Source organism: Parasteatoda tepidariorum, chromosome 5 (genome assembly GCF_982258835.1).
Source record: "Parasteatoda tepidariorum strain Cologne lab strain chromosome 5, Ptep-v5.0, whole genome shotgun sequence".
NCBI classification, from domain to species: domain Eukaryota; kingdom Metazoa; phylum Arthropoda; class Arachnida; order Araneae; family Theridiidae; genus Parasteatoda; species Parasteatoda tepidariorum.
In genome coordinates this window covers 1,712,655-1,726,956 of record NC_141759.1, presented here as the reverse complement: position 1 = coordinate 1,726,956, position 14,302 = coordinate 1,712,655, and the positions used below count along the sequence as shown (strand labels likewise).

At 32.0% G+C, this 14,302-nt stretch overlaps 1 protein-coding gene across 1 annotated transcript in view; it reads right to left on the bottom strand.

The window, feature by feature from the left end:
* LOC107436084 (uncharacterized) overlaps positions 1 to 14,034 on the bottom strand; it is a 39,165-nt gene extending 25,131 nt beyond the window's left edge. The window contains exon 1 of the mRNA XM_087163112.1: positions 13,899 to 14,034. The gene's annotated coding sequence lies outside the window, so the exon portion shown is untranslated. The remainder of the gene's footprint in view (positions 1 to 13,898) is intronic.
* Between the last annotated feature and the right edge of the window lie 268 nt (positions 14,035 to 14,302).

The following is a 14,302-nucleotide window of genomic DNA, read 5'->3' as shown; positions in this document are numbered from 1 at the left end:
ATTAATACTGTTTGTAAAAGTAAAAAGACCATTTCGTAAGCTGATATTATTTAATTGATGTTTATATTGAAAATATTTCTTCATTATTTTTGCTTTCTTTTTAATTATTTTAAGTACATTTGTTAAATTTTTGTGCTAGAAAAAAAATTTCATTATTTATGTAAATTTTTGATTTATATTTTTAAGGATTTATTAAAGGGTCTATTGAATATCAGAGAGAATAAATGTCAGACGAGTTTAAAGTATCAGCTCTGCTCTTGATGTTGTATAGTGGCTAGGATGTGAAAGAGCAACAGTCCAGGGCATCCAGCCAAAACGAGCATTCAACATATCAATGGAACACAAAAGCTTTATATCAATTAGCAATTAGTTTTAGATAATTACAATTGTAAAATAATTATTTTATTATAGAATGAAATGTTTTAAAAGACAAATATTTGTTAATTTTTAACGTTTAATCAACGAAAAAACAACCAATATTGAAATCTAACGAATTTATTATTTTTAATTACTGATAAAGTTTGTGACAGAAAAAAAAAATTAAAGCCTGATAGATTTCAGAATTTTAGAAACACCTTCTAGTTATACTATTACAATCAAATAGGTTTCGATGTCTTTCATCCCGGTCTCATTAGTGATTCAGCATATTTCGATATCATTTTTTTTTCGTTCTTACTTAATATTAATTTGTTTGCAACAGTTAATTTGTATACCTCTTTTACTTCATTTTCGAGGAGTTTAAAAATATAATATTGAGGATTTTAACTTTTTTGTATGCCTCTTTTCTTACGTCATCATCACACCCACACGCAACTGCCTACTCTAAATAATGCTATATAGAATGAGATAGTAAAACAAACGTGTGTAGTTATTTAAATTCTTATTCAAAAGTACTAGTTAATTTTTTTCTGAGCTAACAATTTCTGTCCTTTTTTAGATATTTTAAAGTGCTATTTAAAACTGCTGCATATCACATGAAAGCTTTAAATATATCATTTGTACAATTTTGAAGTAAAATAAAAGGGAATTCTGATCTTTAGAAACAGATATTAAATAGTCTGATGATCGAATGATGGGGCAAAAAAAAAACTTTTTTACTTTTAAACTAAAAAATTGTTTATTTATAAATAATTTATTAATACTCAAATTGCTTGAAAGATGATATGTTCCCTACTAGTGACAACGAAGGTTTTTGTTTTATTCAGTCATTTATTTATATTTATTATGTCCGACAATGTAAAAAAGAAAAAAAAATACATTTTGGGCTTCTGAGGGCCCCAGCTCCGAATAAAACTTTAAAAAAAGCAGGGGAAAAGTAGGATCTGGGGGCCCTTGTCATCTCGGGGCCCCAAGCTACAGCTTATTTAGCTATTAACGTAAATCCGGCCCTGGTTTTGAATCTATGCTTAACTCTATATTGGCTCATTTTCCACCGAAATCCGATCGACTATTTTGATTTTAAATAAAGTGTTTTATTTTATGAATTGTCGCGAAAATTTTAAGTGTAGATTGGCGGTACTTAAAAACCGCCAAATCTGTAGCGGCGGTGGCGTTAATACGTAAGTACCGAATTATTATTCCATACTTTTCTGAATCATATTACTTCAAACATTGGAATATACAAGAAGTATACATAAACACATAATGTTATACCATTTAATTTTTCAAAAAAGGTATTTTGAGAAAAATTTTTATCAAAAAATTATAAACTATAAAACGGAAAATAAAGAATTCTTAGGATAAAAAAAAGATTTTAAGAATTCTTTACATTGAAATAAAAACTTTCATATTGTTTCTTTTTTTATTATTCTTATAGTTCTTAATCAGACGTAAAAAACCATTCTGTAGAGAACCATCATCAAATGAAAAAAAAATATTTACAAATTTTTTATTGTAAAAATCATTGCACTTACCTGATTTATAATTCCCGGAGAATTCCAAAATGATAAGTTCCTTGTTTGAAAACTTTATTCTCAAATAATAGATACATAGTTTATCCCTTCATTACTTTTTGATAACATACTACACAGCAAAATTTTATAATTGATATGAATTCGAATATGTAGCTAAAAACAGAATAGCTGAATTCTAGTTGAACTTATTCTTTCAAAACTAGAAAATACTTACCAAGAAAACGATTAAAATTAATTAGGAATCAGCACAAATGGCACTATTTCAAGTAACTTGGATAATTTTTTATTGTTGTTTTCCGAATTATATGGATACAGAAATATATACTATTCTATAACGAAGAAGAATATGCTATAACTATTACAATTCTGTATGTTCTGAAATCATATTTATTCACTGGAATGACGAAAGCAATGTTGACTTCACTTTAATTCGTAATGAATTGAAGACAGAAGAAATGCATATTACCTTAATACACACATCTGTAACAGTATCCGAAATCGGAAGTCATCAGTTGCAAGTTTGTTGATAATAGAAATTAAAAATTATTGAGGAATTTTTCTTCAAATGCTTGGCGTGTTCTGTTCCTGAAAGATTTACTAATATTCTGGAGATTTTTTTCAAGTTCTTCGGCCTTTTCCTTAGGGAAATTTTGTTTCTTATTTGCTGCTAAAAAATGGCGTCTGATTCAGTCAATGATTTTGATGGAACTAAATGAAAGCGTGATAAATTAATGTCTGATATTTACAGGCTCCCGCTAGACGGCGTACTCGAGCGTTGCGATCGCGAATCGGTTGAACCTCTTTTCTTACTTCGGAAATCACCTTATTTATGATGCAAACATAAACATTAAAGCCAAAGCAGTAAAGAGATTATAATCATTGACACAAGTAGCCATAATTACATCGTAATGTATAATCACAATTAATCATAATTTCAAGCGTCCTTGATGGAATTAAAATCGGCACTATAAGAGAAATTGATAATTTATTTTCATAATGCTTAAATTGTAAATCTGAAAGTCTATGGATGATTGACAGTGTAAAGCTGAGCATAGATGGCACTAGGAGTTTAAATTCATTGTACGACTTCCGGGTTACTACTTCCGATTGATTTTTACGCCCAAGCTTGAAAAAGCACGCCATTCAATATTATTATTATTGTAGTGTTTACCATATAACACATTCTTTCAATTTAACTTTCAACGAAACAAAACACAAATGAATTCGGAGACTCCGCAGCGCAAGCATGCTTTGATGTTACCCTGAAAATAACAAATGGTGATATTTTATAGAAATATAGCCACATAAGACAAAACAATGGCAAACCTTTAACTTAATTTATGTTGTGATATTAATTTTCTTAAATTTGCTTTAGGCTCACAGCATGCTAGAAAGAATTTATAAATTGCAGAAAACTCTTATGAAATAATGTACAAATTTAAACAAAAAGCACTATTATAAAACTTCCTAGAATTATAAATCTGTTCAGACGGATTTCTTCCGGTTTTAGGAAGCTTGTAACATTCAGTCAACCATCTATAGAATGATTTACAAATGATGCTTCAATGAATGAGAAAATCAATGGATTTGAACAAATTAATTAAGAAATATGTTTACAAATTAATAATTGAGCGAATTGATGAATTAGTGAATCAATGCATGAATAAATCAGTGAATTAGTCAAGTAAATAATGAAACGATAAAAGAAAGCAATGAAACGACGGAATAACGATTGAGAAAATCAATAAATCAGTGAGTGAACGTATCAACTAATAAGTGAATCATCAAAAGTATGTTTACATTCAACACACCATTCAATATTTAATTTTAAAAGCTTGTAAATTTGTGGTCACGAAATTTTGGGTTTCAAAATTTTAATTTTAAATTTAATGATAACTTTATAATTACGATACTGATACCACAGTTTTCTTTCTTTATTAAGGACAATATAAGTACCGTTAAAATATTAAAATACAGATGTTTGCTACTACAAGCATAAAAACTTCTTCTAAATGAAAGTTCAGATTAAAAAAAAAAAAAAGAGTTTAAAATCTTTGAAAAAATTAAAATTTGCAAAAAGTTGGCGTCAACGCCCTGAGGGTTCCAGTAAATTGCAGAGTAAATTTTACTTTGAGTTTTTCGTTATATTTTGCAGTTGTAGATTATTTAGAGATTTGCAAATTTTAATTAGAGTTTTACTAATTTTAATCGTTAAATTAGAGAAAATAATGCCCCACTGCTCCGACATTCTAAAAGGAAAAATAGTGGTACTTTATGAAGATGGAAAATCCATCAGAAAAATTAGTCGGGTATTGAATATATCTTATCATACAGCTAGAAGATGGTGTTTGAGGTAAATAAATTGTATTTACAGGGGTCTGTCTAGGTTTTTCTGAGAAGTACCTATTTTGTAAAAATTTAGACGTAATTTGTGAAAAATTAAAAATTATATTAAAAAATCAACACAAAAATATGGATTTATCGTTTCTTAAGGGATACAAAAATAAAATTTTAAGAAAAAGTATTTTGTGAAACTACCGTTTTTCCTAAAATTGAATTTGTGAAACTACCGTTTCTCCTAAAGTTGAATTTGTGAAGGTACCGCTCTTGGCCAAAGGATACTGTGAGAAGGCCTTTTCATTTCCCTTCTAACCTTCAGTAAGAGTTCAGCTCGAAATATAGAGCACCTCCAAAACCCGTTCCATTGTCTCCCCCACATTTTTGATGGGGCATTTTTTTAAGTAACTCGAAACTAATCGACTAACCACTGTCACAGAAAAGGGGGATTGCAACCTGCGGGGGGTCAAGTAGCTTTCAAAAGATATCAGAAGAAACTCACGCTACATCTCATATTATGCTTTTTCTCGCTCTACGAAAAATTTAAAAAATATTTTTTTCAACTCTAAAACGGCTTTATTTATTTTCAAAATGGTTTTATCATTTTATTTAACATGCACTTTTTCTACTTATATCTTGAATTGTTTATTATTTTGATTTGATTATTTAGAGAACAGCCAGAGTAATTAAATTTATAAAATTTTACTATGTAATCATATGAAAGTAATTCATATAAAGTAACTATATTAAAAATAAATTTATATTTTCTCTATAAATCAAATAAAGTTTGTTAATTTTTAAAAAAATTGATTTGATAATTTGTAAAACTTTTTATGTTAAAGTAAAACCTTGAGTTTTAGATTTTATTTTTTTATTAATTATTTAATTTTTTTCTTCCAATTACAATTCAAATACAGACATTTTTCACAACCTTTTTTTTAAAATTTTAATTCATTTTTTTCAAATTTTTTTTAAAGATTGTTACACCGTTTAAGGCATTTATTGATTTCATTCAAAAGGCATTTATTGATTTTCATTAAGACTTACAACAAAACAACAGATTGCGACAAGTTCACTTTACAAAATTTTATCAAAAACAAAAATACAGAAAATTATGGTTATCTAGGAGGTATAGTGATATAGATGGTATGCTGGCTAACCCTGGGAGGTTTTTGTGTTTTTTCTCTCCATGTAATGTTAATGCAAGTTAGTTTTCTTATATTTTAATTAACTATAACTACACAAATTAAAGTTTGCAGTGCAGAAATTTCTATTCATGCATTTTTTTTTTCAAACTATTTATGGAATGGAATAATTGCAACCTTTTAAATTTTTTTAATGTAAATGTTTTTTCAAACCTACAAATGAGTGTACGATATATTTTTCTTTAAAAAAAAAGAAAAACTGCAGTTTTGTGATGCTTTATAGTATATTGGAAGATCTTTACGTCATTGTCTCGATTTTAATTAATCTTACTTTATTCAGAAGCTAAATTTTTTAATTCTGAAACATCTTTAAAAAACAAGGAAAAAAGTTAAAAAGAAGGGGAATAATGTATTTAAAAAATAAATTCCCCTCTCAAAATGAATAAAACAAGAAAATCATTACTACTAAATAAATAAAATGTATATAGAATAAACGAATTATCAGCGAATATAATTTTCATAATAAATTACAAGCTTATAAATAAAAAGTAAGCTATCGGTTTTTAAAACGCTCCCCATATCAGTTCCTCAAAAGGACAGAGAGAGAAAGATTTTCAAAAAGAGTAGAACAGAGTAAAAGTATTTGGGAAGGAGAGAGCAAGACCACCTACGGAGAAGATTAGACCGCAATCGTCTCTTGGAGAATGAACTTGGGGTTGGAAGTTGCCTTCCTCCCTTACCCAAAGGTAGAAAGTGACTTGAGTTTCAAAGGCAGTATTACAAAAAGTAATAAAGATTAAAAAAAATGGACCTACATTTTCGTGGTTCAAGATTTCGTGGTCAAGTTTTCGCGGTTCAAGATTGAAAAAATTATTAGTAATTTTTTTTGAATTGATCACTCCGATTCTTAAACAAGAAAAATCGATTCAAAGTATGACAAGCCCGCCATAGGCTTAACATGTTAAAAGTAGAACTGAGGAGTCTGCTTGGTTCTACACTTATCTACCGGTAACCACGATTGGGGAAGCGACTTTCTGATCATATGAGCTCGCCCCGTGCTCTTTGTTCGGCAAGGTACCGCTAAACGGTAGTAAATTTGGCCTAGACCGACCCCTGATTTATAAGTTGAAAGTTCATAATTGAAAGGTACAATACTTTTTTTACTCTGACATTCTTTTTGTGAGATAACTTCTTTTGCCGACGATTTTGTCCTCTTTTTATTATTAGTTAATGGCAGCTTACGCATTCTCGTAATTTTTGTATTTTATATTTGAATTTTCATAGTCGAATGATATGCATGAAATGACCTCTAGTCCAAAGAATTAAAGTTAAATATAGTTGCAAGGCCGATTATTTTGAAAGAAAAAAATTAACTACTCCAGTTCAATTCAATGTTCAGTCAACAATTAACAATGAATCATTAATATTCTTGGTCCCTTATTACAAAATATTAGAAGAAATTTGCACTCATAATTTCTTCAAAGCATGCGTTAAACTATTATTATTTATTTAAATAGAAAAAAGCCTAAAAATTCATAATTTTTCAAATTCATAATTTTTGTTCATAATTTTTTGTTCATTTAAAAGACAAACTGTTATATTTTTTGCTGTGCATACATACGCATTTACTTTTCATTACTCAAATGAATAAGAAACAATAAAAAAAGACAACAGGTATATTTTTCTTCATTTTCCGAAAAAAATAGTATGCTTAGTAAATAGTCAGCTATTCTGCATCGAATAATTTTGATCAGCAGAATATTTTTAATTTCTTAACAACATCTAATTCTCAGCCAGCTGGCAATAATCCTAATTTTTCTTATTATAAAAAATTGACAATTATTTAAAAAAGAATTTTACTTTAAAGGAATACATAAATTAAAGTACTAAAACAATTGATCAGCATATTAATGGAAAAATAATATGCGTGGTAGCGTAAAGAATAAGATTTTGAGAAATGTTAAAATTTAATTAAATAGTTGGTAAAATAATTCTGAGATACACACGCGGACAGGTAATTAACAAATTTATTTTAAGATTAAGACGAGATATTAGATGTTGAGAAATTTTAAGAGGCTTGAAGATGTTGACTGTGTATTTGTATTAATAATTATAAAATATATATAGAAGAAATTGATAAACATATTATTTCAAATTTATGCATACGCTTGTATATTATTGAAATTTTATCAATTATTGAAAGAACAAACTAAGAAATAAAATTAAAAAAAGCTGATGTATAATCATATTTTATCAGAAACATGCTTTTATAAAACTAAACATTCGTTGTGGAATAAAATGTTTTCATTCAATAAAATGTTTTATTCAAATCTTAAATTACGAATAAATTTTTAGACAACTAAAAAAGAAACATCATATTTTATAATTTAAAAAAAAAAAGAAAAAAAAAAGGGATTAGCAATCGGCTTTTAGCGAAAAAAATATGAATGAAATTTTACTCTACGCGAGCGTAAGTCAAGTTTCTCATAAGTTAACCGCGTTTAAATATTAATCGAAAAATTTAAATATTTCTTCATAGTTGCCAAATTATTCTTTTAAAAATAATTAATTTTATATTTTCTCGGCTTCTACAAAAAAAGAAGAAAAAAAACTGATGAAACTTCAGATTTTGGTACAGAAAAATAAGTAGATTAATCAGGTATAAAAAAATTTATACCCCATAATTCATAATATTTTCATCCACAACTCAAATAAACAATAAAAAAAAATAGTTACTAAAATTTATTTTTTGCTTGAAATTATCTTTGGGTAAATGGGTTTTATAAGTGGGTGCAATTGTTTCTTAATTGTTTAATTAGTTTTAAAAATATGACAGAAATGCAAAAAGTGAAATTAACATTTAGTGGTGCGAACTTTGGATCGCTCTCGTCTCTTGAACAAACTATGGAGGAAAACAATTCCGAGATTGCGGCTACCCCCTATATTTTGATGGTTAAAAAATCAAAATATGTAAAAAAAAAAAATAAATAAAAAAAAAAAATGGATGTTTATTTAGAGAAAGTACGTTTTTGTGCCCGAATTCGTAATTTAGTTGATAGTTAGCGCTAAACAATTAGCATATTTGAAGTAACCCCCAGAAACTATAAAGATTGGACTTACTACGTGAAAATCCGATCATTAGAGTGAAAGTTAGTCAGGGCGATATTTTTTTTTTTTTTTTTTGCCCACTGAGCACAAAACTAAAATAAATCACGGTTTCAATAAAATACATAAACAAATAATAAATATAAGTTATAGTGCGGCTTTCAGGAGAACTCCTCAAGACACCCGTCTCGCGTCGTGGCGATTACCATGGTTACGAGGAAAGGACACTTCGAATTGGGGTGTGGGGTGAATTGTCTTGTCTTAATCTCGACATAAGTCGTCGTGAGTAATTCAAACGACACCTTTTTTCTCCATTTCATCCCCATTAGAAATGTGCTCTCGCTTGTTACCATAGCAGCAGACAGCCCTAGACTCTTAGTCTGGAGGAGTTCTCTTTAAAGCCACACTATAAGTAAAAGACGTAGGCGAGAAAGAATTCTATTTTTAAAAATTTGATGTATGATACGGCATTGTATTTAACTAACTTCACGCTAATTAACATTCTAACTTGTGTGGCGAAACTTAGCTCAACTTTAATACGCCATTTTGCTTATAAACCATCAGCTGGCGTGGACGTATTAGGTCACATGTGTGGGTATTAGTGAACTCTTTCTAGAAGTGCAAGTATAGTTTGTCTAAGCTAAGAACTCCTCCCACACCAAATCCTGAGGCTGTCTGGTGCTATGGAAACAAGTTTGGCGCATTTTGAAGAGGGTAGCTTCACTCTAGACCGAACTAACACAATAGAACGAAGAGATTCCCTTTCTCTCCCCGACCCAACCCGAAACCACTCCAAAACAGTAACCCCGCAACCCTACTTGAAAAAATCATACCTCGTTAACATAGTCACCGTCACAGGTCCAGACGGATGTCTGGAGGAGTTCTTATGTTACACAAACTATACTCGATTCTAAAACTTGTGAGCTAAAAATCGATTTAAGGAAAATATTATTGCAGCATTATTAAGCTACAAGGGGTGCCAAGTTTTTAGTGTTATCTTCAGCTTATGTCCTTAGCTATAGTTAGATGTTGTTGTTGTTCATTTACGTCGCACTAGGGCTGCACAATGGACTATTGACGATGGCCTGGCAAACATTGGATGATCCGAAGACATACCACCACAGTTTTAAGCCTCTGCATAGTGGCACCCCCGCTTCGGTAGCCCAACAACCTGCAAGCGAATTCGAACACTTTACGGTAGAACAGTTTAACGATGATCAATACCGCACACCCTCGGTCCCTACACAGACTGATCCAAGCGGGCACCCTACCGCACACTAACCGCAGTTGGTTATGCTTGACTTATGTGATCTGCTGGGAGCCGCGTCTTAACGATCACTTCACTGCGGGAATTATAGTTAAATGTATTTACAAATTGAATTAAAAATGCCATATTGCTAAAGGCCTGGTTTCTTAGGAAACGTCGGCGTCAGCTTGAAACGAACGTTTACCTCTGATTGGTTAATTTATGAGTTTGACAGCATACGTCATCGAACGCTCAGCTTGAACGACAACTGCCGTCCAAATCAACTGCAGTTGGATTACAACGTGACGTTAACAACAGAAGCAATGGCGAACAACAGCCAACAACAAACAGAGCATTGAAATCAGCCAAGATTTTAATTTTAACATTAAACATAGCTTCTTTTTCCTCTTCTTTTTCATTTAGCTAAGCTATAATGTGTTTTTTCTTGGACTAAGTCATTATTTGTTCTTTGAAGTATTGGTCGACAATCACAAGATCAATACAAATTCAAAATAAATATTTGTTTACGCTATTAACGCATTCGCAATGCAAGATAATGTCTGTATTGGACCGACTGCTCACGCTGAGCTAACAAAAAGGTATTTTTATGGCGTCAAAAGTATATCAACTTATCACTGACGCCCTGTTAAGACGCTTCTTCTAAGAAACCAGGCCTTGAGCTAACAAACCAGTATTTTGTTGGCGTCAGGGTAACGTCAACTTAACGCTGACGCCCAGATAAGGAGCTTTTCCTAAGAAACCAGGCCTTAAGAGTGGAACTGTAAATAGAAAATAGTTACCCGAAAGTCTTATTACGAATTTTAACCAGAAGATTTATATTGTTTTCTATCAATTGTCCGTACTCTTTCTTCAAACTAGGGGTTGTCCATAAATAATTTCACATTTCAAAAGAAATATTTTTTCCCATACTCTCTTTGTCACACGTCAAGTTGTGTCACGGCGTCAAGTCGTTGGACGCCGTGTATTAGCTTAGATCCTCATTTGTTGTTCTGAAACCGAGAGCCGATTTTACTTCCAAGCTTGAATTGTTTTTATGTGTTTTACTGGCAATGTGAGCAGCATAACAATAGTTATTCACCGACTATAGAGGCAGGGACCTAGAGGCCAAGCTCGCCAACATATAGGACAGATTCTAGTTTACATAGGTTACTGTTTTTGGTACACATAGATTATTCATTATAACATTGTCACATCGAATACCAAAATGGGGCGATCATTATTGATAATTATGATTATCGAATAGAATAACATCGAGATAACCATCGTTAACCTGACATATCAAAAAGATAACATCGTGATCACCATCGTTAACCAAATATATCAAAAAGATAACATCGCGAATATTTTATAAAACGAAATTATTAAATACAATATTATTGTGTGTGTTAATAAAATTTATTTGGGCAACAAAAATATTGACCCACTTAAAAATAATATAAATTAATGGGATTGGAAAAATTTCCTGATGTATTGTAAAATATCGATATTTTGTGACAATGCATCGCGATATTAAAATTCGACACGTGTCGGTCATAGGTACGAATGTTCGAGTTGGCGACAATTTGGAAAAAAAGTCACCGGCACGAGGTTCTTATAACAGATAAGTAAGTAACACTATAAAGGATTATTTGCGTACTCATTTCAATATAGAAAATACAAAAATATTTAAACTATTGATTTTCTTAAAACCATTCTTCTTGTTACTCTTTTCATTTCCCCCCTGCCATCTCTGGTGACAACATTTGTGGGCAGCCTTCTTATTCTAAATTTCATAGTAACCACATCGACAATCTATTTTTACATAAATTAAGGGAAAATTTTTGCATTGGTACTTAGGTCAAAATAATTGACACGTTTTGATAACTTTGTGGCGTAACTACCACTACAAATATTAAATAACAAACCACTAGTATATGAGACATGTTAACTTGATTCCATCTTGAGGTACCTTTTGATAGATGAAGGTGGGAAGGTTGGTTGAAGGTAGTCTAAAAAAGATTGCACGCGAGTGACTAAAATAATAATAAAAATAATTAAAAAGTAATTAAAGGGGCAAACTCGTAACTCCCTTCGCCACGAAGTCTAAGAACGTCTCCTGCTATGGAAACAAGCAATAGCTCGTTTCAAAGAGGGGAGCTTCTTTTTCCCCTGACGCGCTTTCTCTCGCCGACTCGAGCCAAACCCTGTCTTAAATAATGACCCAACATCCCTACTTGCAATGGTTAAACCTCGTAACCATAGTCACCGCCACTTATTCAGGCGACTGGCTAGGAGAGATCTTTACATAGATAAACTATACATTCCTAAATAACTAAGAAGAGAAGGAGAAGGAAGGGGGGGGGGAGGTTCAGGACATAGAACTGGTTTCATCCTCAGATGGCGTATTCGAGGGTTTACTATCATGAATTGTAATTTTATTTTATTTTATCATCATCGTTGATTAGCAGATCGAAGTTTGAGCTTGCGATTACCAAAGTTCAACTCCGTAGCCTTGTAATTTTGAACCCAATCCATAAGACAAGGGAACTTCTGGATCAAGTATTGAGAAAAATTTGCCTTCTTGGAGGACTCTAAGCCGCATTTGCGCTACATGGAGAGGAAAACCACGAAAACCACCCACGGTTACTCAGACGGCAATGGAACACTAACTCGTGATTCGTCTACCACTGAGGATATTATACGTGGAGAAGGAATCCACGAAAACTTCACTCTGTTAGCTGGTCGGCAAGGGACTCTAACCCATGATCCGTCTACCACTAAGAATATTTTATGTCAGCACTGTGAATTCATATCAACCAGTCATTGCTGGGATTCATACCCGGATCACCTCGTAGGGAGGCGAGCGCTCTATCTCCTGAGCCAACCAAGGTTTGCTAATTGTAGTTTTTTTATAACCATTCTTGAATAGCGGACCTAATTTCGGGGTTACGACTACCAACGTTCATCTCCGTAGCCATGTCATCTTGAACCCAATCCAGAAGACGAGGGTACTGCTGGATCGAGTATTAGAAAAAATTTGCCTTCATGGAGGACTTTTCGATGGAACTAACCTTCATTTGAGTTACATAGAGAGGAAAACCACCCACGGTTACTCAGACGGCAAGGGAATACTTACATGGAGAGGAAAACCACCCACGGTTACTCAGACGGCATGGGAATACTAACTCGCTATCCGTCTACCACGGAGGATATTTTTACGTCAGCACTGTGGTCGGTGCAAGCCGGATGCGGAATTCGCATCGACCAGTCGGCTGGGAATCGAACCCGGTTCATATCATTGGTAAGCGAACGCTCTATCCCCTGAGCCATCACGACTCCGCTAATTGTAGTTATATAACTGTCGTTGAACAGCAGACCTTATTTTGGGTTAACGACACCCTATGCTCAACGCCATAACCTTGCAATTTTGAACCTAATCCAGAAGACAAGGGAACTCCAGGATCAAGTATTGGGAGAAATTTGCTATTGTAGTTGGCGCGAACTGTTACCGGTACGGAAATATAACCTAAATTAATCCAAATTTTGTTTCACAGACTTGGGAGCTAAGTTAAAGAAATCGCCGTTTTCACTAACTCATGAATCACAGTAATCATATAACGTGAAAAGAAATAAGAAATTTAAAAAAGAAAACATTAAAAAAAAGAAGAAATCACATTTTGTAAAAATGCAGTGATCAGTTTTATACACATTAGCAATTAAAAGGCTTAATAAAAATATTATATCTATATAAATCATTACCATATTATTATTTTTATAACCGGGGAGATTAGGGCTGTTTTTACAGCATTCGAATTCACTTTTGTGCGTTTTTTTTCCACTTTTGTGCTGATTGTAAGAGAAACGGTTCGCAGACGCGGGAATAGGACGCAATGAAAATGGCGTTAAACAGAAAAATAAATTTTGGTGTCGTATGATCCGAGCACAATACAAAAGAATTTAATCAATACTTTAAGGTGAGTTCTTCAAAGTCTAGGATTAAAAATACAGTCATTTTTCTGATGATTGTATTTATTCTGTTCGTTCGCTTTTACTAATTGCAAACAAATCAGAAAAACAAATTATATGCATATAGTAAATCAAATTATAGAAAGTCATATAATGAAAAAGAAATAATAATAAACGCAAAAATACCTGATTATTAAAAAAGAGATTCGAACAAACATGCAACACCACTACAATGCCGAACCTTAACTGATAAAAGTGGCGCCATCGACTTTTATAGTGCGCAAGTAGAAAGGAGAAAAAAAGTACCTATTTCCTGTCGAATATCTCCGCCAGGAAATGACATCATGTTCCGAGTAGCCAGTAGCTGTAGTTTTCTACAGCTACAGTGGGAGGAGACATAACAAATCGGTGACGCGTTACCATATCGCTTATTGCGCATGAGTGAAAAAGTCAGTTGCATTGGCCTTGGTAATTTTGGTTTTCACCAAGGGTTTTCAATTGCTTTCCGAGAACTGAAGATTGTATTCTTACGCCTTATCTAATGTTAAGATGTAAGAAGTAAAAACATTATAAAAAAGTTATTGTTGAAC